Source organism: Pezoporus flaviventris, unplaced genomic scaffold (assembly GCF_033815535.1).
Source record: "Pezoporus flaviventris isolate CSIRO_AGI_PZ_B2104156 unplaced genomic scaffold, CSIRO_AGI_Pfla_v1 ptg000007l, whole genome shotgun sequence".
Lineage (NCBI taxonomy): Eukaryota > Metazoa > Chordata > Aves > Psittaciformes > Psittacidae > Pezoporus > Pezoporus flaviventris.
In genome coordinates, this window is record NW_026892555.1 from 38,446,672 (window position 1) to 38,471,429 (window position 24,758).

General features: G+C 40.2%; 1 protein-coding gene across 2 annotated transcripts in view; it reads right to left on the minus strand.

Annotated features, from left to right (window-relative positions):
• The window catches only part of FAM110B (family with sequence similarity 110 member B), a 110,100-nt gene that overhangs the window by 44,783 nt on the left and 40,559 nt on the right, over nt 1–24,758 (minus strand). The window contains exon 1 of one of the 2 annotated variants that reach the window (XM_061448431.1): nt 13,234–13,404. The exons of the other annotated variant lie outside the window; for it this stretch is intronic. The gene's annotated coding sequence lies outside the window, so the exon portion shown is untranslated. Of the gene's footprint in view, nt 1–13,233; nt 13,405–24,758 lie in introns of those variants that run through there. 2 annotated transcript variants of the gene reach the window in all.

The following is a 24,758-nucleotide window of genomic DNA, read 5'->3' on the forward strand; positions in this document are numbered from 1 at the left end:
GGGAGAGGAAGAAAAATACCATTCTGAAGTGTTTTGCAGTTGCTTAGCAACTGCTAGAAAACCCCAAGAGACTTCAGTGAATGAGTTGGCACATACACCCCTATAAACGTGTTGACGGTGACATAAAGTGCACCACCACGCTGTCAGACATCTCAGCCCCAGGATGTCCACAGCCTCGACACCAGCAAGTTCCTCCTCACCTTTCAAACCTGCTTCCAGTCTCTGCTTATTCATTCATCCCAAAAATCCCTGAAGCACTAAAAGGCATTGCAAAGCACCTGTGTGCTGGTAACAAGATTATATTTCATTACGAAGAGGCTGGCTACACCTTTCCCTCAGTTACCACACACCTACAAACCAGGACTGCAGTCAAGAATGAAAAGCTGCCTCTGAAGTAGCTCTCCTGTGGTAGAGACTGGGTTCCTTCCCAAGCCACACAATGCATGGCAGTGACCATTACCAGCTATTCCCATGCCTGTTACCAGTTTCAGTGGGAAGCTATGGCCAAATTGCATAAATGCTTTGGCCTCTGCGATCACACACCATCATCACAGAATCATAGAATAGTTAGGGTTGGAAAGGACCTTAAGATCATCTAGTTCCAACCCCCCTGCCATGGGCAAGGACACCTCACACTAAACCATATCACCCAAGGCTTTATCCACCCTGCCCTTGAACACTGCCAGGGATGGAGCATTCACAACCTCCCTGGGCAACCCATTCCAGTGCCTCACCACCCTTACAGTAAACAACTTCTTCCTTATATCCAATCTAAACTTTCCCTGTTTAAGTTTTAACCCGTTTCCCCTTGTCCTGTCACTACAGTCCCTAATGAAGAGTCCCTCCCCAGCATCCTTACAGGCCCCCTTCAGATACTGGAAGGCTGCTATGAGGTCTCCACGCAGCCTTCTCTTCTCCAGGCTGAACAGCCCCAACTTTCTCAGCCTATCTTCATACGGGAGGTGCTCCAGTCCCCTGATCATCCTTGTGGCCCCCCTCTGGACTTGTTCCAACAGTTCCATGTCCTTTTTATGTTGAGGACACCAGAACTGCACACATGCTCCAAGTGAGGCCTCATGAGAGCAGAGTAGAAGGGCAGGATCACCTCCTTCGACCTGCTGGTCATGTTCCTTTTGACGCAGTCCAGGATACGGTTGGCTTTCTGGGCTGTGAGTGCACACTGAAGCCAGCTCATGTTAAGTTACTTATCGACCAACAGCCCCAGGTCCTTCTCCGCAGGGCTGCTCTGAATGCCAAGTGTTTTTACCATCATGCCAAGAGTTTTTAGATTTTCAAACCTGATATATACATGTATGCACAGATTCTGACGGGGAACAAGGATTCTTCCACCACTCTTCTGCAAACTTGACACTAGGTCCACATCATTTACATAAACCTGAGGAGATGATACAAAGAAGCTATACTTGAAAAAAAAAAATCTTTTATGCTTTCCAGATGTGCCATGCCACAGAAGAATCAGAAGAATACACGGGGGGGGGGGGGGGGAGCCACACCACACTGCAGTGCAACAAGTTTTAAATTATCAACATGTAATATAACCCTAAGAAAAGTAAAAAATCATGCTGGGAATTAAACCATTTCTAACCACTGCTACAGTTTGGTTCAGAAACAGCTTTCCTAGAGTAGCAACACATCCAGGAAATTGCAGCTACATCCAAGCTGTCTACCCCATCCCTTCCACAGCCATCAAAGGGACCACCTCAACCACCTGAGCTGGCTGGAGAAGTTGTACCACACCTACCTGCTCACTTCTTTCCACTGACTGCAAAGTGGACTGTGGCAATGGGATCGGCATAGCATGGCCAAGGGCATCCCACCCTGGGAGTGAGTTGTCCCAGCACAGGGGGTCCAGGGGCAGCTGAGGTACCCTCCTCTTCCCAGCAGATATGATTCTCTAGATGAACTGGTATGAGTACAAATGCAGATCCTCCTTAAAAAACCTTTTTGTAGGTCTTAACATTTTGCACGATTGCCTGGTGATACAAGGTAAATTAAAGTAAGACCATAAGACAGTGGAGCACACTGAACTGATTTAACAGTATTAGGTCTTCCCGGGTGGAAAGGATGTAAAACAAAGCAAAGAGATAACTGCTTGAAGGTGTAATGACACGGTGACTTACAATGGCATTCTGGAGACAGGAAACCAGTATTTTGCTAATATATGAAAGATGGCAGATAACACTAGGGTATCTTACCAAGACTTCCAGTACTGGGCACAACAGAGAAAAAGGAACCAACAAAAAGATGTAAAGAGGGGTGATATGATCAAAGCCACAGGCTTGGGAAATGCTCTTTCAAGCAATATTTAGAACTGATGTAAGTGGGACAAGACTGCTTTCATGCAGGATAGAAAAGTGACGGTGCAGTACCTCAGTATGATGGAAGATTTCACAGGACAGGCAGACAGGGAAGGCTGCATCTTAGACACACTATGCTGGGAAAATCTTCAAGATATGGGCTTCTCCTCCTTGCAAGGGCCTTGTGGTAGGAAGAACTGGTCAGTTTTTATTCACTGATACAGTATCTGATGACTGCTTTTTTAAAATGTGTTTATTTTTCATCATTATTTCAAATGATTAACAGATTTAAGGCAGGAAGAAAAAGGTATTTTCTGATTCAAGTGGATTGCAGAATTTTTACCTTAAGGAAAAATCATGAAACTGGTGTAAGCGCTACTTAGTCTGGAAAGATTATCATAAAGGCTCTTTAAGACACATGGCTCTCAGTAGATTAATTTAACAACAACAGCACTAGCTACACAAGAAAGTGACCTTTATTGATAAGAAATATTGGGACACTTCAAGGGTTTAAAAGACCCTAAAATCAAATTCAAGATTCCAGCTGAGTAGAGGACAACTCAGAAGAGAGACTAATGCTAGTCCTGGTTTTATGTACTTAAAAATTACACAGGCAAAAATCACTTTTATACAGAAATAAAGGTTGCAATCTACCCATATCAGAGGCAACACAAGCATTCAAAACTGATGCAGAGTACTTAAGGACTTAAGTTTCAAGGGAGAGTACATTTAAAGAAATACAAATCACCTCAGGTAACAGCTCATGTGAAATAAGGATTTTAAGGAAATCCCCCTGGACTCCAAAACTATGCTAAAATCATGCTAGATACAACAGGGACTGAAAAAGAATTACACCCAGTATAGTTTTGCTCTTTGAGAAAAAAAAACGCAATTATTTTTTTTTGAGGCTGTATCAGTTCTGCACTGGTAACTGGGCCACTTGACTTCTCCCACAAGTGGAAAAAACTGAAATGAAGCAGTAGTAAAAACTAACTTTATCAGGCTGTTTCACAGTATTTGCAACTCAGCTCTAAATATGATAACTTCATTTTGAGGATAAAATGAAAATGGGATCCCCATAAGCATCACTGCAGCTGGGATTTTGTCCTCTTTATAGAAAAATGCAGAGATTCTAAATATTTCCATAGCAGAGCAAGAGTGCTGATGCAATGGTACAAGGCACAGGAATGTGTTTTGGTTGGTGCTTCTGGCTGAGAGAAACTAATCACTGCAGTAATCTCAAGTTGTTGTAACCACCTCAAGTTGCCCCAGTGTCCCTCACAAAAGTGCCTGGGTGCAGATCTGCCTTTGTGTAACCTGAAGTCTTTGTTCCAAAACCACTGGGCTTGATGTTACAGGAACCTCCAAAAGGCACGTTTCAGGAATAAAGTATCTTATGGGAGGAGCTCATCCAACACCTTCACAATTAATGAAAAAAATTCCTTTCCAGCTGTCAGGAAAAGAAGGAAATGCGCACCTTGGTACATGTTGCTTCCAGAAGATGCATATTGCTAGAACCATTTTGAAGATCTGATAATACGTCACTAAAACTCAAACTCTTCCTTGGGGGAAAGCCATGTTAACTTCCAAGCATCTGAACAGGAACTCTTGCCCATTCTACCACCTCTTCCCTATGGAGTTTGGAAGGGCAGGATCATGCAAAGAAGCAACAGCCACACCAGTGACAACCTACTGCTCATTCACTGCTAGCAGTGCCAAGCCTGTCTCTTACTTGTGGGGCAGCATGATTTACAGACAGGTCCCACTTTTACTGAGGAACTTCACATCAAACGTTTGCAATGTTTCCACATATATCATGAAAAAAGAAATGAAAAGTAAGTTTTAAATTTAAAACATGGAACAGGACATTTTCTTCTTGCTTCAGATGGCCAAACACTGCTTAAAACTGAAATTCACAGCACATGTGAGCATTACAGACTTGGGGATAAAAGTGGCTGGAAGACAGACAGAGGAAGGAATGGCTTGAAAACACACATGGAAGAAGAGAAAGAAGAGCTAGGAAAAGAGACTTCGAGCTGTCCATACAAACCCACTCCTTCTTCATGCATGACTGTGATACCTGACAGGACAACCTCTCCACTACAGGTTAACTCTGAAGGATTTTCAAAAGATAATTGCATAGACCAAAGAAAGTAATCTATTCAAGTGTAAAAACTGTAAAGCCCAACTGCGAAACTAAAATGAAACAGATGGAGGAGGTGGAATGGTGTAGTTCATAAGGATTAAGGGATTTATTAATTATTGAAAATTCAACAGCAAAAAAATGCAAAATCTTCTAGTGGCTGTGATTGAAGCTGACATGTTAAGCATCAGACTAAGCAAGTGTTCAGACAGGTTTATTTCATCTTCAATAGAAAATTTATTATTATTTCTGCAAGTGTTTCAATGTCTTAGAAATGTCCAAATAGCATTTCTAATGTTATGTGAAGAACTGTGAACAAGCAGGAAAAAGTAAATCCCACACCATATTTGAACACAGAACCAGAAGAGAAAACATGGCATTAACATGTACTTAAACAGCAAAAATCCAAATGCTTATGGGAACAAAGATAATGGTTTCTGCAACTTCAAATATAAAACTTCAGGTCTGCATGCTCCACCATTTATCTTAGCCAAGATGTAAACAAAGACAACCTGTTCAACCCCAAACAATATAATACTAATGATGGTGATCATTTAAACAAGGGGAAAATTGACTTTAATGTGGGCTGAAAAGAAGAAAGAAACCATGTTAATGCTATAAGGCAAGATTAGTATCTTTGAAGGGATGTGACAAAGAGCTGTGCAAGTGTCCCTTTTTCCACACAGAGTTAACCAACTGATACTTCAAAGGATGCTCACAGACAGCTGCTTCCAGCGCTGCCCCTGAGGGTCACCTGGTGCTTCATTTGTATATGGCAAGAGACTAGATGTCATTTTAGCAGTAAGCCTTGTCCAGCTCCCTAGTTTTCAGCAATGCTGTCACACCTACACAGCTACCGTGGGCTGCAGAAGCAGGGCTGAATACCAGCAGATCAGTAATTATGAACTGCAGGACTCCAGTAAGTATGTGCATAAATACAAAGTGCCTGTAAAGAGTTCTCAACTCAGGCCAGTTTTTCCATGTTTACCACTTAATTTGGAGCTATGTATTTGAGAAAGGGGAGCCGAGCTGAGGGCACACCTCCCTCTTCTGACCCAGAGCCTTTTGCTCTCCTCTCTCACAGATCTCCTGCTGGGCAATTTGTACCCACTTAAAATGTAATGTGGACTGCAACAAAGAGGTAACTTAAGTATGAGCTGTGCTCAACATAAACCATCTAAGAAAAGTAAAGCTTTCTTTAAAGCAACTTTTACTATACAGACAGCACATTATTGTGGAAGGGAAAAATATTTCAGTGGCTGCATAAAGCACAGAAAACCATATGAAATGCATTTGTATGCATTTAAGAAAAATATAAAAACATCCTCCTTTTTTCATCTAAGTATCCAGCTTGTCCTAGCATTCAGGTATCCTTACACAGCAGCCAGAAACAGGTAGGTATATACATTCATGTGCACATTCACACCCAAGAATAAGCATGTGAAGTAATTTTAGACAGCAAAACTAATACAGAAAAAATAACTAGTTACAAGGCCTGCTTCGTCTGGTGTTTGGAGACTTCTAGTCACAGAATCACAGACCAGCTGTGGCTGGAAAGCATCTCTGGAGACTGTCTAGTCCTGTTGAAAGCAGGGCCACCTACAGCAGGCTGCCCAGGATCACATCCCAGCTGAGTTTCGAATACCTCCAAGGATGAAGACTCATCCTCTCTGGGACACAACCTCTGCCAACCTGGGCCAGTGTCTGGCCATCCTCAAAGGGGTTTCTTAAGCTTAAATGGAATCTTCTGTATTTCAGTTCATGTCCACAGCCTCTTGTCCTGTCATGAGATACCAGTAAGAAGAGCCTGGCTCCAGATTCCTTCCTCCTCCCTGTTAGGTACTTATATACACTGATAATTCCATACTTAATTTTAGTGAGAAGGAGAAAAAAAAGCTCTGTGTAGGATTCTCGTGTTTCCACAGTACTATGTTCCACAAAAGCCAGAAGCTGCTATAAACAGCAGATGCACATATTTCTTGGAGATGAGGGAAGCATCAATGCAGTTTCAGCAAGCCCTCCCCCCCCCCAAAAAAAAAAAATCAATGGTAATTCAGCACCAGATGGATTTAGTATTTGTAGATGTCTTCTAAGAAGGGATGCGTTTTAAGAGTTAGTTGCAGACGTGCTTTTGCTGCAAATTTAGACTACAGAGTCATGCTGAAGTAAAAAAACAAGGAAGTGTTAAGTTGCTTTGTAGCTTAAGGAAAGAAAAAAATACTTGCAAAACCTCTGGCTCTTTGGAGAACTAAAAATGACAGTTGATAGTAAAGAAGCATCCCAGTTTTCCGTACAACTCCTCATCAAGATGTACTACAGATGAAGAATCCAAACCCTATGCACTTTAGGACTAGATGGGACCATGATTCACTTGGTCCTTGCTCTGCAAGGATTTAACGAAGGCACTCTGCAAAACCTCCTCCCAGTAGAGAGCCTTTAAGTGCCTCTAAGCCTTTAGGCACCCAGTGCAGCAATTGTGCCAAGGTGACGGCAAAAATAAGAGTTAAAATAAATGACTTTAAGGCAGTCAGCATTCACTCAACTTGGAGCCCCGCAGGCAGCAGTGAAGCTGTCAAGATTCAGGTCAGCAATGTGCCACCACTGCCTGAGACACCTACAAAGAGCAGAAGGGGTGGAAGGAGCTCCTTAGCCCAAGCTCTTACAGAAGTATGGCTGGTGTGGGATACATGCACGGATGCATGATGGAAAGGAGCCCTGCTTGCAGAAAGCAGTCAGCAAAGGTCATTAATCACTTTGGAAAGGCCTGATCTAGGGATGACAGGAAGATGAAGGGAGATGCTTGCTTTCAGTAAAGAGGTAACAGGCTGAGATAAATAAAAGCAGATATTTCAGACTCAGAAAGGTCAGAGGTAAGATTTGTAACTGTCAGAATGAGATTTCCAAGCAGAAGCCAAGGACATCTTGCTCCAACAAACAAATAAATAAATAATAACTGGAAAAATACCAAGAATCTTTTGGTAAGATAACTTAAATTCTTCACCTGGGTGCTGTCCTCTGCCTACAAGGTATTTTTGGATATACACACATACCCCTGCCCAAAAAGGAGCAGTGGCTGCGAAGATGCCAAAGAACACATAAATGGTTGAATGGTGGATAGAAGCTGAAGGGCAAAGAAAGACAGACTGAAGAGTAATTTGAATGGGAAAATGGGGCAGACAAATTTAGAAAGGAGGCTGCAGCAAGGCAAGACAAGAGAACTGTGGGGAAGAGAAACAGGCAGCGAAACACTGAAGGACAATGACACCATTTTGAGGTCTTGCTCTGCTGCACCCACTGCTGTACCAGCCTTCCACGTAAAATTAGCAGCAGTCATATTGCTGCTGCTGGGCTTCACCCAGTCCCTGGGGAGATAGGGACCAAAATAGCAATCTGTGCACTCCACAATACGTTAAAGGTAAATCGGGTGGGTGGGGGGGAGGGGAGGGAGAGGAGGAAGGGGACAGGACAGGACCATGGATTGCAGCAGGGCTGATATTACAGCAAAGGAAGAGGAAGTGATATAATTTTATCAAGTCCCTCATACATCTTCTGACTAGACTGCTGCTGTAATGTCATGGTAGAAACACAAAGCTGCACACTCATTTCCACATGACTGCAATGCCCAAAATACATAATGCCAATTATGACTGAGACAGAAGGAAATCATCCTTATCCTGAGAAGTTTGTACTCCAAGTGCTTATAGAGACAGGGATCATTATACTGATCTTACAATATTTTTCACTCTTTTTAAAGATATTTGCAGCAATAATGCAGTTTATAATCCTAAAGCACAGACTGTTCAGCCTACCTTGCAAGCCTACAGTTTGTGGTCACATAAAAAATGCCTCTTCTTTTTTGGCTCTGTTTCTCTCATCCTCTCCTGCCTTTTTCTGTCTAGATTATACAGGTAAAATCCATTTTGGAACAGCGACTTCATGCGTATTATGAATTTGCATTATAGGCCTACACACCACATCATATTAACATCTCTTCAGGATCATTACCTACAAAACTCTCTGGAGAGTTGGGGTTGTTCAGCCTGGAGAAAAGGAGGTTGCAGGGAGCCCTTGTAACACTCTTCCAGTACTTAAAGGGGGCCTACAAGAAATCTGGAGAGACTCCAGGTCATGCAGTGACAGGACAAGGGGGAATGACTTTAAGCTGAATTCTACCGTCAATCTAGGGTAAATTTAGGTTAGGCATTAGGAAGAAGCTCTTTATTGAGAGGATGGTGAGGCACTGGAACAGGTTGCCCAGTTGTGATTGTATCATCCCTGGCAGTGTTCAAGGGTAGGCTGGATGGGGCTTTGAGCAACCAGGTCTAGTGGAAGGTGTCCCTGCCTGTGGCAGGGGGGTGGAACTGGATGATCTTTAAGCTCCCTTCCAACACAAACCATTCTATGAAAACCAGTAGCCAAGCCTTAAAAGAACCAGTTATTACCATGGACCCTAAACAGATGCAGGAGCCAAATATTCACAAACTTGTGAAGATGTGCATACCACTGCAAACCCGGATGTTCATATTTCTCTCAGTTAAATGACACTAACCCATGCAAGTTGTATTACACATTGTATAACCTTGCCACAGGATGTGTTTCTACAGACTTCCTAATCGGGGAGCAGAACAGCTTAATCTTTGGGCTACTCCACCAACTTCCAAAACGTTAAGCTCCTTCAAAAGAGAGGCAAGAATTTTATATCCTTCTTTGCCATTATTTGGGATTCTGTAGTATACACATTCATATCAGGAAGGTATTAATGGATACAGTAAAATCATTCTACAAGACCCAGCAGATAACGCAGCCATAAAGATAGATGGCCATATAATCATCAGTAGTATAAATAATATGCAGTTTCAACTAACAAACCAGTATATCACCAAAGGATAAGACAACTGCATGACAGGACTTAAAACCAAGTAATACCTGCTATGGAACGGACAATTCTTGTTTAGAAACAACATATTTACAAAGTGAGGAACCGGGCTGGAGATGGTTCAGGTGCTTTGTGGAAAGGCTGTAACAAGTAGCTGTAGTGCATCCATGAAAAGCAACACGAAACAGAGACAGGAATCTTGTTACGAGGATTATGTAGACAAAAGCATCCAGGATTACTATTTGCCAGTTATATTATACATTAAATCTATCAACACAGTTAATATCGCAGGTAATACATTTAAGAACAATTAAAATTAACTGTAACAGAAGATTAATTGTAAAAAGAAATTAATAATATGCATTTTGTCTTCAATTTTCCATACCACCGCAGGTGAGAAAGGCAAGTAGAAGATATTTCATTTCCTGCTGTATAAAACACAACCTTCCTCTAAACATTGTGAATGCTTGACATGCAGATGCGTAGAGCTAGGTATATTTCATCCACGGTTTAAGTTTCTGACTCTGTGTAGCTAGTCCCTAGACTAAGTTGTGCCAGGCAGGTGACAGCCCTGCGGGAGGGCAGGCATTCACCACTGAAGGCCCTCGCCTATGCCCAGTCCCTAGGCATGGGAGCACTCATGCCCCAAACTGGGGCTATTGGATGTCTGACCATTTAAACAGACAGACATTTCATCAGCAAAGTAATAACTGGATTTGGTTCCAAAAACAGCGGAAAAAGAAAAAGGAGCTTTAGGGCACAATGTCATTTTCTCATTCCAATGTAAACCTTTACACATATATCACTTACTGCTACTCAAAAACTGCAAGTACAAATCCTGAAAAATAAACATTGTGGTAATACTTTAAATCCCTGCAACTGTTTTTCAGGAGTCTCTCTTTCATTGCTAACAGACTACAAAAAAAAACAAACAAAAACCATTAGCCTTAAGTATCATTTTTCCCTTTCAGACCTGGTATGGTTTTAAAAGTAATGCAAAATTCACTTACATGTGTAGCAGTAAAAAGACATAATACCTTAACAAAACAGAGCTAGTGTAGCGTTGTTAATTGCAGGCACTCAGTTTACTAAATGTATCCATGCTCAGCTAGCAGCCAAAGGTAGTGTTTCTGAAAACACTACCATTCAAGGAGTATATATCTATTGGATTATAATGAGTACTGGTATGACATTAAAAGTGTTAACAATATATTCATTTCTACACAAACATATTTTAGTGGTTAGATGGTATAAGTGATTCTTTCTCAGACATATATACACACACATATATACGAATAAAACACTTGAGACCTTATTTTTTGCACTGTACTTTTGTGCCCTTACCATACATATGCATACTGCATTTCTAATTGGAAAGAAAAGTTTCCCTTCCAGATAACAAAGGACTTGATGGCTTATCTACAGCACAACATATCGGAAATAAGAACATTTCAAGAGGTGCATAGCAAACATGCTATTCTTGCCTCTTCTAACAAAGAGTAATTAAAAACTTTCACATCAAGAAACTCATTGGCAAAGCCTGTATATAAAATCTCATCAACAATAATTTGACGTGTGCTACAGTTCCTGCAGCAATACGTTAGTTACAGTTAAAACATGTTTATAGCAACAAAGCTGACAACTTTTTTAAAGAGCAATCCACATAAACTGTTACTTCCAGTTGTTTTCTCTGTTTACCCAGAAAAACAATGAGGATGTAACAAAATGGGAAGCATTAACAAAGTAGCTTATTCCTTGCTATTGATGCATTGCAAATTTAAATTATACTGCCACTAGTTTGTTTCATGACTGTCATTTTTCCTGGTGATGCTTGCACAGATCATCACAGCTGGTTTTGGAGACAGAGATGTACACACCACAGTACCTGTTGGCGCAGCATTAGAGTTCCAGTGGGTGGTAGTATTACCTGTATCCACCACCAAAAAATATGGCAACTTTTATATCATTTTACCAGCTGTGCTTTATGTTACTTAGCAGTAATGATAGCTCAATATGTGGAACAGAAAATATCAGCCTCTCACCTCTTGTAAACATGCTGTCTGGATATGGTAAACATATAATTCAGCTGGGGATATTATTTTCTATGTTTCTTTATTACTAACATCGTCATTATTTACTCCTTCATGGGATGCTGTCGCAGAGGTCATAAAGATGTAAATATATTAATTTAGGTAAGCTTCTTATTAAAAAAGGTAGAAGGCATAGTTTAACTTAACCCCTTTAAGATGCTTCTGGTTGGCAATTGGAGCAACGAGGGAATATGAAACAGCCCGAGAATAACATGCCTTCACATCCTGAGTCTTCTCTGCTTCGGCTTAAATGTTACCATGCAAAAATGACATTTTCCAAGTCTACACAAAAGAAAACAGCTCTGGAAATAAAACCTAGGTGAATGTAGACACCATGATAACTGTTTCACTTAACATCAAAAATTCAGTGAAACTGGCATGTACCAGCTGTGATTAAACCTCCCAAATATTTTTCCTTTTGAATATGATATCACAATTAAGAAAGAACGTGTATTTGTTGTCCTCACAGCCATATGAAGCTAGTAACTGAATAAATGCTCGCATTTAAGGGTATCTACTCAGGAGGTAACAACACAGCTTCATACCACATACTTTTAAGAGCGAACAACTTAAATTTTTGCTGTGGTTTACACAGAAGGAAAAACCTCTTCTTGGATAGGTGTGGAGGGAAAAGTGAAGACTAATACCAAAATAGCTCCAGTTCCTAACACCTTTCTGATCCTGGCTGAGACTATCTACTCGTATCTCGGACACATGGTGGCAGCCAGCCAGCCAGATGACTGGTGACTTAATATACAAGTTCATGGGGGCCCTGGAGTCTGACAGAGACAAGGGCATTAACTCTGAAGTCTAAACAGTCAGCTTCAATATTCAAAAGTCAACAAATGAGGCATGACTACATTAAGAGATTTTTTTTTAATACTTCACACTTGCTTCCTTCTGTTCTGAACAGCTTTTACTGTAAAATGTGCTCATTAAATATGCATGCTTTTTATAGTAAAAGTTGGGATCAATTGATGCATAGGTCAAGTATGAAAAGAACTTAAATGAGTATGATGCTATGATAAATACTCTAATAGTCTCAGAATCACAGAGGAAAAGATTGGTATATGTATCTTATTATACAAGATACATATAAACAAGGCTTTGGGCCAGGATTCAGCCACTGAGAACAATACAGATATCTATCTATCTATATGTATAAAATACATTTGTGTGCAAGCAAAGGATATACCGTAATCTACCAGGCAGGTGCCTTTAGCTTAATTATGAAAGCCACTTAAAATAAAACCCAGTAGACGAAACAAAGAATCCACCCAAACATGAAGGCTCCAGCATCTTTGTTGAAAGAACAATAGCATATTACTCCTCATCCCTCTATCTTGTAGCAAGAGAACCATGAAGATAGTTACGGCTGTGATCAAATTAAAGAACACTTCACAGAATCATTATTTAAACTAAATGCTATTTATAGAGATTCATCTTCACATGCCAATAGTTATAAATGCTCTAATTCAATTGCTCGGCAGAAAACATCCCAATAAAAGAAATATTTCCATTAGCATAACAAAAGGCAACCAGTAAAATCACTCACATGCACAGGCTTAATTTTTCAAATGAAAGCAATATTCCTGTGTAAATACACTCTATTTTTGAACTAAATCCACTCAAATGATGTGTTTTGTCATCTGATCGCTTTCCCACCACAGTACACATGAAACTAATGAAAGCAAAATCAAATTAAACAGATGACATGATTAACAGTATTCATTTCATGCATGACTGTTTTACCGGAGACATAAAGACCTGAAAGTAATTACCACCAAGTAAAACTCCTTCACTGACCTCTCGGCTTGCAGCTAGCAGTCCTTAAGTACTGATGTTTTGCAACAAAGACCAGTGCCTTTCATCTGTGGGCTTTCTTTTATGCTACAAGTTGAGCACCTCTCCCGTTGCATGCACGCAGTACCTCTGTATCTATGTCTGTAATGCAGCATAAAGATTACTGGGGAAACCTATCAAACCGGCAGGCAGCAACCTCGCCCACCAATAAGCGCGAGGCACATGCAGAATCCAGCACATGCTCGCTGAGGCTCGCAGCCTGTCACCACTGCTTAGCTGGCTGCTAATCTAATTATAGCCCTTCACCGTAGCACAGGGCTGCTGAGGCACCGCACACGAGATGAGAGCTGGACAGATTATTACACCTTTTAGCTGAAAGCATCGACATTTGGGACTGGTATTTGTCTGAGTGCATGAAGAAAAAAAAGTCACAAAATGGTCTGGGTTGGAAGGGACCTTAAAGCTCATCCTGTTCCAAACCCCTGCCATGGGCAGAGACACCTTCCACTAGACCAGGTTGCTTCAAGCCCCATCCAACCTGGCCTTGAACACTGCAGGGCATGGGGCAGCCACAACTTCTCAGAGCAACCTGTTCCAGCGTCTCCCCACCCTCACTGTAAAGAATTTATTCCTAACAGCTAATCTAAATTTCCCCTCTTTTAGCTTAAAGTCATTCTCCCTTGTCCTATCCCCACATGCCCTTGTAAAAAGTCCCTCTCCAGATTTCCTGCAGATCCCCTTGAGGTACTGGGAGGCTGCTATAAGGTTTCCTCAGAGCCTTCTCTTCTCCAGGCTGAACAAATAACTCCTCTTTGTTTTTTGTTGTGTTTATTTTGGTTGGTTGGCTGTTTTTTGGGTGGTGGTTTGTTTTTTTTTTGTCATTATTATTGTTTTCCCAAATAATTCACCTAAAGGGAATTTGTCTCAAACTCTGAAAAAAGTGATATATTTAGGAGTTCTCTTTCAGAAGCCGATCACTTATAGTTTGCTAAGCCGGTCAGAAGGAGACAAAAAAATGCACAAGTTTATTCTTGTTTTAAACGTACACATTACCAGCATCATACACAAGGTACATCTCAGATCAGTTCATGTACAGTACTTCACAATCTACAATGCAGTCCTCAGATCAGCGAGGCACCACATGCATGGTCTCAATGCACAGTAACCCTACAGAAGTCAACAGGACCCTCTCTGTCCTTTATGTTTACACGTGGGCAGATACCCAGATGACCCAAGGGCTTCTGTGTGCACTGGCACATAAAGTCCTAACTAACCTTTCATGAGGCTACAGTAGAAATGCCAAGGAAATTTTTGCCATTATGCAAAACAACTGAACTCATTTGGAAAATACCTAATGTGAGCAAATACTCCTTACAAATACGGGGAACTAACTTAAGGCTTACAGGCATCCTATAAATATGTAAGTCCACAAAACTAAGGAATGTTATGATCTAAGAAAGCACTGTGTTTTTGAAACACGCTGAGAGCTTCAACAGTATCAAGTAAATCATGAAAAAAAAGATACAGGCACCTTTAGTTTAGTCTTCGTGGACAGTGTATTTCAATTAATCTTCACTCTGTTTAGCATAAATAGGAAAACACTCTTCCCAAGTTTCCTGTTCCCAAATGTTTCATATAATCACCTAAGCTCTACCCTGACCAAAAAGTTTACAAACGTCAGTGACAAGATGGAAGTACATAGCCTGCTTCTCCAAAGTGGAGACAGTGCCAGCTGTCTCTTGTGAGATATAGTACATTTTTCACCATCAGTATTGCCAAAATATCATAAGACTACACTGTTACACATATACATACTTTACGTTTTTAAGATGTTCCATTAAGATATGCATAAAACACATCCATAAACACTACACTTACAAGACCCCAAAACCCCTATACGCCCACACCAGCATTTTCCCTAATTCTGCAGGGAATCAGTATCAGGCACAGTCCAAGTGCATGACATTAAAGGCTGTTTATAAACATTTTTAACTAACATACTTACTTCAGTACAAAAAAACTGTATCTGCTACTACATAAAATGTTTCTAATGGAACAAGACTTCAATGTGGTAACAGTGCAAGACCGTATTTATTGACAGTATGTAAATAGCTGTGTCACAGCTTTCTTAATCTGCCAGTGAAAATTGCTCATAGAGTTGCTCTCTGCTAGAAGCAGATTTCATTTCTGTACAAAAAAATATTCTAAAAGCAATATATGGCTAGAAATAAAAATGAAATGCAGGAATAGTGACATTTTTCTCCTTGATTCCACATTCAGTCAACATTAAGTTTTGTGTTACGATAAACAAAGGAGGTTGTTTTATTAAGTCTTCCTTTTCAGATTACATCATCTAAGGAGCTCATCAATTTTTATAAACTGTGCTTCTTTAAAATACTGTAGAATATTCCAAGTTTCTCAGTAGCACTGCTTGAAGCCAGAAAACTATGCATTGAAGAACAAAGGCAGACAGGCCAGTTACACAACTGTTACAAACTTAAAGAGTTAAAGAGACATGTGAAGAAGAGGTGAGCCAATTATTTGATGATCAGATCCACAATGATTTTTTGAACAACATTTTTCCAAAGGCAGCAACAGGGGAAGACAACTGTCTTTACTCTAGTCCTCTGATCCAGGTATTGGGAATGCTCATGTTTGTTAAGCAAAGGAAAAGACACACATAAAATAATGAAAAACGAAGAGAGTTAAATTATTGTAAACCACATTCACAGACCACCACAGCAACTATGACAAGTAACAAAATGACCAAGAATCCTTAAACAGGAATTAAACAGGCTTCAGCTGCCATGGAACACTCAGTTTTGGCTGCCTCCCATGCAAGCTGCTAAGCCTACGGATCCCCCATCTCAGCCCAGCAGCTTCCCAAGCCCTCACTGCTCCCTCCTGCCTCCAACCCACAGAGCTGCTGGCTCTGAGGGCATTTAAAGCCCGTGTCCCCAACACAGGCTGCCATAGCAGCATGCTCTCAGCATACCACTGCAGCAGGGTTCTAGGAGTTGCTTCCTTTTTTAAAACATCATGATGACAGCTGTGCTTGGGGGACCCACTGACAACTCTGAAATTGAATTTCAAGAGACACTTACTTGCCTCTGCAACATAATCAACACTCACTAAACCTCCGCCTCAATTTTTAGTCACTTTTAACCATTGTGATGATGTGCTGGGCAAGGAAGGTGTGGGGAACAGCACTGCAAGTCTGACGTATGGAGCCAGGGGTGGTTTGCGAGGGCCCACGTTTGGCAAAAGCAGGCAGCTAAAGCTCCAAGTGAGACTAATACAGGGCTCCACAAGCCTGTCACACCATCCATGGTGACTGCACATGAGTGCCTGGACCATGCACTGGACGTGCGACAGGATACAGCCATGTATAGGCATGCCAGCAACAGAGGTTTCATGAGGACACAGTCACAAAAGACTGAAGTCCCAGCAAGGTGGCACAGGTTTCATGAGGACACAGTCACAAGAGACTGCAGCAGGGCTCTGCTGGAAGTGAACGAATTGTGAAAGGTACACGAGTTAGCCAATATTCGTCAGACTTTCATCGAAAGCAAAAGCCTGTCCCTGGCAAAAGTTATCTGCCTGTGCTAAGCTTCCAGTTCCTGTTTCTCCGCATGGAAACAGAAGGTCTCTACAGTGTTTTTTAGAAATTAAAAGCAAGTCAGGTTTTTTCTAGCCCCGTTCCTTGACAGAACAGTTTTGATCAAAATTTTCCAAAACCATATGGCCTGAGGCAGATGCCCATCACAGAGGGAAGGAGAAAGGAAAGCCTATGGGGGTACGAAGAATTCATCATATGACACTGGAACCAGCATCTTGCAGTGAAAACTGCCTAGCTAGCACATTAATAAATTTTACACTTCATTTTGGCATATCTAAGTGAATTAACAGATGACTATTTTGGGAACAAATAACTTTTTACTATGTTATGATCACCTGTATAAGTACTTATCCATCCAATGACTTCAATACAAAAATATTTAAAATGAAAAATGTCTGATGTGTCTTTAAACACGTTTCACTCTGGATTAACAACTTAACCTTTGACTTAAAAATATACCCAGTATTGCTTGGAATCTGCTACCGCAAGCTAATTAGATTTTGCAAAGTACAGTAAACATATGTAATGAAAATGAGTTGAGCAAAAAAGTTGGTGAATCAACATGATGCATTTCTAATGGCAATAGTATGTATATTTCTAAATTGTAATCTTGAGAGGCTGAACCGAACCAACTACTCTAATGAGTATTTTACTTGGTTTGATGCATTCATTGGACTTTGAGAATTAAGCTAAACCATTCCATGGTTATGTATACATAACAAAAACATCATCTTCAGATTTTCATATGGCACTTTTTACATTTACACAGAATAAAAGATGAGGGGATTATTTTATCTTTCACAAATTTCCCCCCATTGTAATTTTCCTTCCCAAAGAAATTTTTCAATGTTAAAGCCAGAGATCCTCTGCAGGACAGCCCTATGACTGAATCCTACAGAGTGTTTTTTATAGCATTCACATTCACTTTTTTTCTCAGAATCATAAAAACCAAAATAATCCCCCCACACCCACATTCCAAAGGACATCACCACCCATCACATCCACAGCCCTACTTGTTGACAGTATCTTCACTCACTGACTGAAATGAAGACACCAGTACATCACTGCCACCTCAGACAAGAAGGAGAGGATCAGTTAAGATGTAAGTGATGTGTGTTTCATTCTACCACTGGTGGATGCAGTAAAGAAGTATCTGAAGTGAAGCCTGCAGGAGGCAGGAGGTTTACTACACTGAGCATTTGCACTCTGGCTACACAAACAGATGTGGAAGAACACAGTTGGTATCCTTAAGAATGTAGAAATCCCAAACTCAAATTGTGGTTATTTAGAAGTCATTTTAAAGACTTCACATCGCCCTGAACAAGTCTCTCATCACATACCACTCCAACACAACTCCATCCCAATGCTAACCTTTCACTTCCCCTCAAGTTCCTTCCATTTTTCCTTCAGTGCAATGTTTCCCTCCACCATATTTCAGCAACCACTTCAAACTATGCAAATATCCTTTGTGCCCTCTTGACTTTCCACCATAGATATTTTTCCCTCCACTATGTTTCATCAAAGTTAGCAGCAAAGAATCAGTATGAACTGTCCGTTCCAGAAGGCAACGGCCCTGTCAACACAACTGAGGCCTTAGCAAGACCTCTTAGCAAGAAACATGTACCTCCCAGCCACCACTTTCATGACCTCTGGCTGACCAGCTAGGTGTCCATGAAGTCGGTGAACCACAGAAAGGCACCACACTGATTATCTGTAACACAGTAAGCATACGAAATAGCCTTAAATAGCACATCCAGGCCATGGACCCCATGTAGTGCATGCCAGACTTGCACAAAGTCAATGATCATGAACCTAATGAGCCAAAGATTGTAAAATATACTGTAGAAAAGATAATCTCTCTTTCCAAAGAGCCAAGAAAGAGACATTAGCAGCCACTAACAAGCGGATTTAAGGGAGAAATAAAAGAAAAAGAACAAACTAATACATGACTGATATAAGATGCTGAAGTCCTAAAACAAGGTATGCAAAGTCAACTGCTGACAAGGACATGGGAGGTTAAAACTATATTGGAACAAGCAACAAAACTGCTTCTTCATATGTGGAGATACATTTTTCATACTTGATGTGGAGGAAAATAGGGATTCTGAGAGCATTACTTAAGCCAGGAAGCTGATAGACAAGTACAGATTTTCCCCAGTGGAAGAGCAGAAAAAAAAAGAGTTTGCCGTATACTTCCAGTACCTGCACATTATTAATCTTCATCACCACTACTGGCACTTCCTTCTCTATTTAGTACCATTTTCAATATGACCACCTTACTGCAACGGGTGACACTATTTGGTGTCTATAGGCAATCTGACATGCCTATAGATGGGCCCAGGAAAAATTTAAATGCAAGTCTTCCATCTCAGGACAGGTGTAATTTTTAAAAAATGCTATTCTGAAAAGAATGCAAAAGTTGAAGGATAAAGTGTTGCATTCCTCCCTTTGAAGGAAAACCACCATCAGACTTGCTCACTTCTGTAATTAAGAATGTTATTTCCAATTCTGAGTAAAAAGTGCAGCTCCGAGGCTTTCTTTGATGTTGTATGATGACAATGAAGACCCATCAAGCTCTCTAGAGTCCATTGGTTTTTTGTTCTTCAAAGACTGTTTTCTGCTCTCTTAAATCTTGAGAAGGTGTTTATGTTGAGCTGCAAGATGCAACTAGAAAGAAAGTCAGGATGCAACTGTTGGAACATGAAGTGGTTCTTCGCAGATGCTAATGCATACAGGCACTTACTCAAAACCCACCCTGCTGTCAGCCAGCTCACTGTGAGCTCAGAGGCTGTAAACCTTTGAGACTTCAAGTCTCCAGTCCACACCCATAATTCAGAGTTTCAGAGAAACTCTCAGATCTTATTACTTTACACAGGAGTCGGGGATATTCAGCACAATGAATCCCAGAAGAAAACTAGCTCTGAATGCAATGGCTTTGGTTACCATTTCAAGTTTGAAGTTTGAAGACAGCCTACTAAACTTCAAGACCTTTAAGCCAAATGTAAAATAAATTTGGATTTTAATCTCAGAAAGATTGTTAATTTAATGACTAGAAATTGTGTCCATATAAAAACAGCAACTGTGACTTGCCATACCAGAACCCAGTCTCACAGTCTTCTTACAAGAAACCAGAAGCGTTTTGTTGGCACAGAAGAAAAGCCTCTCCAGGAAGAGAGGCTTAATTATTAAATAGAGCAAGCCAAAAGTGCTTTTATGAGAGAGTCTTCAGGACTCTCATTCCACATAATGTTCCTCAAGAAAAGCATATTTGCATCTCAGGCAGCTTGAAGACCTGGCAGTAACTTTGTGGGGCTGATAAGATCCCAGACCCTTCTTCCAGAATGGCTTGTGGCTTTTATCCAATCCTCTAATGCAAAATGAGCACACAAATCGCATAACTAAAGCTATGAAAAATTAGTATAAATGGGGACAGGCAAGTGCCCACCCCTCAAGCCTAGAGACTCTCACCCCTTGTTTTCATCCCTTTTCTGACCATTTGAGCAGACATTCCCCTCCCTGCATAGCACTCCAACTAGGGTGAGAGGGCAAGAGTGATCCTACCAAAACTGGCATGGGAGCTAGAGAGTACTCTGAAGATGGGAAACATGCACCAGAGGAACTCAGACACATCCCAGGGACAAATTACTTACTGGTCTGCCTTCTCAAACTTTTCTTCGGCAAAACAGCAGACATTTTCTTCACCCTGATTTCCTAGACCTGGGGGCAAAAAAATATTACCCAATTTCTTCATAGAACATGTCTGCATGGCATAGTAGCCTCACACATGTCACCACTTGTAACACTACTGCTGTTAATAACTAGAATTTCTTCATGCGCCCATCCTCATGAAGTGCTGACCCTTCGGGAGACCAGTCTCAAATCAGAGAGAACCTTTTATCCCTTTGTCCTAGCTGCAAATCCTGTGTACTTCCAGAATAGACTAACAGTTATAGGCCTGAACTTAAGTCTTCATTGCGGACTCAAATACATTCTGTGAGCACATACATGCAGCCTCATCTTTTCTAATACCTTTGTACCCTGTGAAGGACAGAGCTTTTTTGAGATCTTTGGTTGTCCACTGCATCAAGAAGGTGATATCTCTGTGGTGAGTCTTAAAATCCCAAAAATGTCAGAGGTGGAATGGGAAATCAGTAACTCCATAACATCATAACCTTAATATCAAACAATAATCTTTTTTTTGTCCCTATAGAAATTAGGTACAAATATGTGAAAATAACATCAAAAGGTGAGTACTCAAAATTAAGTGAAGTCAGAACTGGAGCTTTCATTCTGTCTCAGATATGTGTCTCCTGCATGCTCTACAATAATGTAGTCTTCAGCAATTTGAAGAAGTCTCTCCCTATTCCCCAAAATTCTGCCTTAACCAGGATCTAAAAAAGCTGCTGTGCCAAAGCTAATCAGTAAATAAAACAGACACTGATATTTTCAAAGCAAATTCCAGCAGTCTGTAGGCAAAACATAAGCAGCATAACCACAGTAAAAGGGCTGCTACAGAAGGAAAACATGAAGGAGCTTCAAATTTGCCTAAGCGTTTAACACTGACTTCACTGTGTATTTTAAAATAGAAACCACATAACTATGAAAAACTTTGCATAACTTAAAACCATCATCATTTCTACACTCTGTTGGACTGCAACCACCAGCAATCCACCATATCCCAAAAACTAGCATAAACATTCGTATTTGGAAGGACTGAGGGCAAGCAATATAAATAACCCTGCACACAGCACTGAGTTTTCACAGTGATCAATTCAGCACACACGCTACAGTGGGCGCATGGCTAACCTGCAAAATCTGTTTCTCTCACCTCAAGTGTTCAAGCTACTCTGAGTACTTACAGCTGCTCCATTCATATAACTGTTTATCTGTTTCATTAAAAACAAATTGAAATAGCTTTGAAATATTGATGTACAGAATAATTTAGAAGGCTTATTTTCTCTTTGGGTACTTGGAATATAATCATTTAATGTTAAACTAATACACTACATCAAGAAACAGCAGCTTGTACTATTGTTTTGCATCTCATGAATAAAATTAGACCAAAAAACATCTTGCAGTAGTCACAAAGTTTTTGAGGTCTCTGTATACATATTTTTTTCAACTCCCAAAACTAGTGAAAGAAGGGATTGGCATAAAACTAGAGATGCCTTAAAGCCTTCCCAATGACGCATATATCTCATGTCTCTTAACCCATGATTATCTCTCCAGCTTTCCTGCAGCTGAAGTATGAGCTAACATTTGGCATAACTTACAGGCAACTTCATCCAGTAAATAAAAATACAAGAGGTAAAAATACCAAAAATACAAAGGCAAACTAAACGGGGATATATGAGATGGTCTGGAGATTAACAAAAAAAATAAAGCCTAAAATCTCTAGAAGCTGCTTGTGGAGAGAGATGCATGCCTGCACTTGAGAAGTTCACTGTCTGAAAAAGACCACAATGAACAAAAAAAAAAAAACAACAAAAAAACGAGAAAAGGTACAAGAAAATATATACCTAACAGGTACTGATACGCAAAGAACTCCAGAAAACAAAGGATGCCTTCCAGCTGGCAGTACATCTTTGCTAACCTCATCAGCTTTCAAAGTTTACTAGAAGCAGATCTACAAAACTCGGAAGTAAAGAAAAAAACTTGTCATTGCTGCATATACTATTTGCATCCTACTACTCCAAATCTCAGAGGAACTTACCTGAAACTACTTTACAAACAAAACCACTCAGGCAAGATCTTTCCCAGCAGCAACACAAGCTGCAGTTCATAGTTGCCAACTGTATTTCTTACAGCATAGGTATCACTTCTTTTAGAGATAAATATACTTAATTTACATAGTCTTCGAGGCAGCCAGACGGAAAACAGTATTGGTTTCTTATCTGACCCCCTGCAATTTAGCACTTTGATCAAGCGAGCTAAAAAGGCAGACACCCCTACCAGTGGTTAAATACTGCAGTCTGCAGCACACAGCATTTTGGAAGTGGAGGAGGAAAGCAGGTAAGTCTGGGGTCATGTCTTCGCAAAGATCAACCACCAAAATGAAAGCTTCACTGGATGAGGTCACTATTGAGGACAGCCCCACCAGGGCAGACCTCATGGCAAGTATCAGAAACAAGATGCCTCTTCTTAAAAATAGTATCACCTCCGACTGAAAAGTGCAGCCTGCTGGCAGGTAGGGTTAAGTATTTTGTGTTTGAATGTACTGTGAAAGAAGGTAGAAGCCTTATCCTTCATGTGCCCTGACCATCAGAAGAGCAAGCCTGTGAAGAGCCTGCAGAGGTTGTACTCGTGAGAACACCTGGGAACATTTCTCACACTGTTTTGGGGTTTTGTTTTTCTAAACATTAATGAAACACTGTAGCTTACAACTAAGAAAATGAAGACAGAAACAAAGATAATAAGATAGAACAAAGCTAAATATAGGTATAGTTACCTGATGCTTCAGATAACTAGTGAGTCATTTCAGCACCAGAATAAAAGCATTCGAACATTAAAGGCTGCTGGCGCACCATCTGTAAGAGTGGAAGACTACATTACATGCATATCCAGGCTACATCTCACAGATTCTTTTCTTCCTCCTCCTCCCTAAGAATACCTTTATTTTATATGACAAGATGAATCCATTTTGTTCTTTATACAAAGTTTTTTAACGCAAGGAAGACTATTAACTTGAAGAGACTCAAAATATTAAGCTAACAAGACATGAAGTTATCATCATTCAGGACTCTATATAATAAACACCTTCCTCTCCTTCTCATAACATGTAAATTTAAAACACTGACTATGACTAAAATAGGTGAGTGCAGCAACTTGACATAATCATAACCAATCGTTCAAGGAAATGTGATCTAATACTTGTAATTTAAAATTATCTTGCGATCTGACTTACAAAAAGAAAACAAAGATATCATTCAGGTGAGTCAACATTTTCATTACAGGCTGCCTATCACTGAAAGCTCAACTGAATGAGCATTGCAGAAGAACATGTTCTTGTAGAAATTATTATCAAGATGTAACTCAAAACAATCACAAAGTAAATGTGGTCTATGTAAGTTTATTCATTTCTTCAAACCTGTTCTTATTAGAACACACAAAAAGAGAAAACAGATGACAAACAGGAAGAGCTACAGAAGACAAAACCCTACTGGAATAATCCACAGGTAACAGAAAACTTCATTTAGAGTTGATGCAAACATACCAAGTTGGGATATCAGAATGACTGCATTTTAGTGCCAAGCAGTTCTGGATAGAGATAACTTAAATCACAGTGAAGTAGATGAGTTTACGTATCTTAGTAGTGCTTTGCTTAAGTAGTCCACCGTTGAGCACTCATGATCAAATACTGTTCATGTAAGACATGAGAAAATACTCTGACAGTTTAAAGCACCTAAGTTAATATAAATTACAAACTGTGGCTGCAACAGGCAGCAATAAAGGAAACAAAGTACATACCTTTTCTTTTTAACAATATTAAACAGATCTATGCATAAACATGTCCTTCTGGAAAATACCTTACAGATCAGAAAACTATTTAGAAGATGTTGGCACATACAAATCAGGGAAGACTGATTTAGGTTCCAGATTGTGCATTTATCTAGCGTAAGTATTTATACTTATTAAGTCTATTAAGAACCCTATTATTAAGAAGCTTGTTAACTGTTGGTGGTAACAAGCTCTTCTCATGCCATGGTGCCATTGTAGGAGGACTCGGGGACAATGGTGAAAAGATAAAATCAGCCATGAATGAGTTCACTGGAAAATTATTTTCTGTCCTTTGTACTCCTCAGACTTCAATAAATGAGAGAGTCTAGTACTAGTTCCTTGGGAAAAATTAAATAGGGATTCTTTTCATTCAACTCACACTCTAAAAGACAGGCCTGAGTTAAAACATTTA